This window comes from Cyprinodon variegatus, unplaced genomic scaffold (genome assembly GCF_000732505.1).
Source record: "Cyprinodon variegatus isolate N-32 unplaced genomic scaffold, C_variegatus-1.0 Scaffold365, whole genome shotgun sequence".
NCBI lineage: Eukaryota > Metazoa > Chordata > Actinopteri > Cyprinodontiformes > Cyprinodontidae > Cyprinodon > Cyprinodon variegatus.
Window position 1 is genome coordinate 463,988 of NW_015150818.1, and position 4,799 is coordinate 468,786.

Genomic DNA, 4,799 nt, shown 5'->3' on the forward strand with positions numbered 1-4,799 from the left:
GCGAATGTTCCTCAACTTATAATTGAAGAAAAAATCCTCATTGCAAGTCCTTAATTACTAAGATTTCATCAATCTTATGTTGTCAACATGGTTTTGCTTCCACTATCTAGATGTGGTTGTAAAAAAGCAATGCTCTTCTGACAAATTTCTCTAGAACATGTTTCATTATATAATACTAATTACCGGTATGTATTATTATTATTATCAGTCGTGTCAAACATACACACATTACTTAAGCAGAAGTGTAGATATTGCAGTTTAAAAACACTCTGGTAAAAGTTGAAGTATCAACTTGACTTCTTTACTCAAGTAAAAGGGAAAAAGTATCAGCTTCAAAAACTACTTAAAGCAGAGGTTTTGAACCTTTTCCAGGCCAAGGATCCCTAAACTGATGGCGAGATGGAGCAGGGACCCCCTAATTATATAGGCTATATTGTATGAAACTGTGTTTTATCAAACTGGTCCTATAGCCACTCTATTACAGATGGAGTCAATGGCGTAACTATTGGTAAGCAGAGACTGCAGTTGCTCAGGGGCACCCAACCTCTTAGGGGCTCCGTCACTGACACCTGGTAGGCCCCCTACGCCCCCTACGCAATTGTGAACTAGGACGTCTCTTTGCAAATGTAATGGTACGAAAAATTCCTCTCAAACCCAGCTGACACTAAATCAACTGACCGGACCTTATTTATATCCCAAAACATGTCAGATTTTAACAGGATGGTGAGCTATTCAAGCACGACACCAATAGCAAAGCAGACAGTGGTACTTTTAACTACTATGTTAATAACTGTATAGTTCATTAGACGGTTGATAACAAATACATTCATATATGTTTCAAACCGAAATGAAGATCTTAAAAGAACAATCTATTTGAGTATTTTATTTTTTACGGTACGACTTGGAATTATGGTTAATCCAGAGCACCGATTAAAAACAACCATTGCAACAACTTTTTCTTAATCCGACATTGTAGCATGGCATAGATAATTCGTGTTTGCAGTTTGAGGAACACCTGCCTGCTTCTGATGATTTCTTTAGCTAACCAATGAGTGTTTGCGTTATACGACTCATCCAATTACACTAGTTCTCACTAGATGTGGATGGTGCCAATGATCTGCTTTGGATGGCGCACATGACGTGAAATAAATATCTATAAACATTAAACCGAAGCCAAGAGTAACGAGTAATGGTTGTTTTAAAAATGTAAGGAATAGGAAGTACAGATAGTTGTGTGAAAATGTAATGAGTAGAAGTCAGAAGTATGAAGAATAATAAGTAAGTAATGGACTTAAGTATAGATACCAAAAAAGTGTACTTAAGTACAGTAACAAAGTATTTTTACTTTGTTATTTGACACCTCTGATTATTATTAGAGTTAAACATGGCTTTCCGTTTCGCCTAGCCTATTTTTCATATTGTGTCAGTAAATAAAAAAAATTGTATATCCAGCAGCATTGGAAACCATTTCCAAATAAAGACCTTTAAACTATTAATTGTCATGATTGGTTTTATATTAAACCCACATGCAGAACACAATGGAGGCTGGGTAAAAGTTTAACAGAGTTTATTTAAGATATTGACACACAAAAACATGAACTGGATCTGGAACAGGTCCGGGTTGGGTTCACTGAAGTCTGCATAGATGATAGTTTGATTAGCTGGGCAGGCAGATGATTAATGAGTCCTTTTAGCTAATTCNCCCTGGGCCTCCTCCCAGTGGGACGTGCCTGGAACACCTCCCGAGGGAGGCGTCCACGGGGCATCCGAAGAAGATGTCCGAGCCACCTCAACTGAATCCTCTCGATGTATGTTTCAAACCGAAATAAAGAGCTTAAAAGAACAATGTATTTGAGTATTTTATTTTTTACAATACGACTTGGAATTATGGGTAATCCAGAGCGTCAATTAAAACTATAACCGTTACGTACCCTGTGTTAGCGAAGATGGATACCAAAAAGAGGTACTTAAGCAGATTACATAAGCAGAAAAGAAAAAATCAAATGTTTGCATTTGTCGCTGAATGTTTGCATTGATGACTGAAAGACATCGTCTACTCCAGTGTGTTGAATTCATGTTAATGTGTATTTTAATACATTTCAATTAGTGGAAAGAATGGGCTCTATGCACAGCTCCACTACTTCCTGAATTTAAAGCAGCTCCTTTGTTTCCTGTCTTTCATTACTGGAAAAACTGATTAATCCAGGTGTGTCTGGCCAGTTACTTAGGTCATACACACCTGGATTAATCAGTGCATCCAATCATGAAAGACAGGAAACAAAGGAGCTGCTTTAAATTCAGGAAGTAGTGGAGCTGTGCATAGAGCCCATTGTAGAGGGGAATGTAAAAAAAAGTCTAATTAACCAAAACTTTCGCAACGCCTATTCAGTACCTCCGTGGACCCCCTAGGGGTCGCGGACCCCTTTTTAAGACATCTGACTTAAAGTATATAACCTTTAAGAAAAAACAACCAAATGCCACTATATGAATTGAAAGCTCAATTTTTTTGACTATTTCGAATAATTCTTTGAGATAGGGCCAAGGATGAGGGAGGTCTTGTTGGTCTCCATCTCCGTCCCCCGATACGCTCTCGCCTGTGTCCGACCTTTCAGACATTTCAACATCTTTTTCTGAATCCGACATAGTAGCATGGCATAGACAATTCACGTTTGCAGTTTGAAAAACACCTGCTTGCTTCTGATTTCCTTTAGCTAACCAATGAGTGTTTGCATTATATGACTCATCCAATTACACTAGTTTTCACTAGATGTGGATGGCGCTAATGATAGGCATTGGATGACGTGAATGACATGGATGACATTTTGTGAAATAAATATTTATAAACATTAAACCGAAGCCAAGAGTAACGAGTAACAGTTGTTTTAAAAATGTAAGGAATAGAAAGTACAGATACTTGCGTGAAAATGTAATGAGTAGAAGTCAGAAGTAGGAAGAAAAATAAGCAATGGAGTAAAGTATAGATACCTAAAAAGTGTACTTATAGTACAGTAACGAAGAATTTGTACTTCGTTACTTGACACCTCTGATTATTATTAGAGTTAAAGAAACATGGCTTTCCATTTGGCCTAGCCTATTTTTCATATTGTGTCAGTAAATAAAAAAATAGTATATCAAGCAGTATTGGAAACCATTTCTAAATAAGGACCTTTAAACTATTAATAAGGTAACCAGATACCTTTCACTGGCTGAGTAATACATACACCTAATTAATACGTGGAAATACTGGTTTGATCTGGACATAATTTGAAACCTATCAAGACAGTTAGACTAAAACAAATGGATTGTAGGACCGCTAGCTCATGTGATCTTAGCAGGCTTGTTAGTGACCAACTGCACTACTGTTTGTTTTACCAACAACAAGCAAGTGCTTTATGTTCATATATGTTTTAGACTGAACTTTAGTCTAGAGGCAAAAACTCAAAGTATGTAACATAATTTTTCACAAAGAAAGTTCCTACAGTAAAGTGTTTTAGTGTGACATCCTTTTATGACCTAAAACATTACTGCAAAATTATTGGTTTAACATAGAGTAGCTAGCTGGTATTGCTGAANAAGCTGGTCTGAAATTAAACAATTCAGTGTCTCCTTCCAGGAAAAAAACTCGAGAAAGGCAAAACAAAATTACTGTATATAGTACCTGAAATCAAACGTTCATTAATAAACTGTAAAAACTCATAGACAAAGATTAACTCTTCATTCTTGATATTAAATAGTTCTCTGAAACAATATAGCTGGAAAACTATGGATTGAAAGCTAAAGCAACAAATGTTCCTCAACTTATAATTGAAGAAAAAATCCTCATTGCAAGTCCTTAATTACTAAGATTTCATCAATCTTATGTTGTCAACATGGTTTTGCTTCCACTATCTAGATGTGGTTGTAAAAAAGCAATGCTCTTCTGACAAATTTCTCTAGAACATGTTTCATTATATAATACTAATTATGTATTATTATTATTATTATTATTACTATTATTAGTCATGTCAAACATACACACATTACTTAAGCAGAAGTGTAGATATTGCAGTTTAAATACACTCTGTTAAAAGTTTAAGTATCAACTTGACCTGTTTACTCAAGTAAAAGTGAAAACGTATGTGCTCCAAAAACTACTTAAAGCAGGGGTTTTGAACCTTTTCCAGGCCAAGGATCCCTAAACTGATGGCAAGATGGAGCAGGGACCCCCTAATTATATAGGCTATATAGTATGAAACTGTGTTGTATCAAACTGGTCCTATAGCCACTCTATTACAGATGGAGTCAATGGCGTAACTATCGGTAAGCAGAGACTGCAGTTGCTCAGGGGCCCCCAACCTCTTAGGGGCTCCGTCACTGACACCTGGTAGGCCCCCTACGCAATTGTGAACTAGTACGTCTCTTTGCAAATGTAATGGTACGAAAAATTCCTCTCAAACCCAGCTGACACTAAATCAACTGACCGGACCTTATTTATACCCCAAAACATGCCAGATTTCAACAGGATGGTGAGCTATTCAAGCACGACACCAATAGCAAAGCAGACAGTGGTACTTTTAATTACTATGTTAATAACTGTGTATAGTTCATTAGACGGTTGGTAAGAAATACACTCCTATAGTATGTTGTCGTTGTAGTCGTCCATCCATCCATCCATTATCTTACACGCTTGTCCCAATTGGGGTCGCGAGGGGTGCTGGTGCCTATCTCCAGCAGTCAATGGGCAAGAGGCGGGGTACACCCTGGACAGGTTGCCAGTCCATCGCAGCTTAATAGAAATATACATTTTCTTATTCTGTATA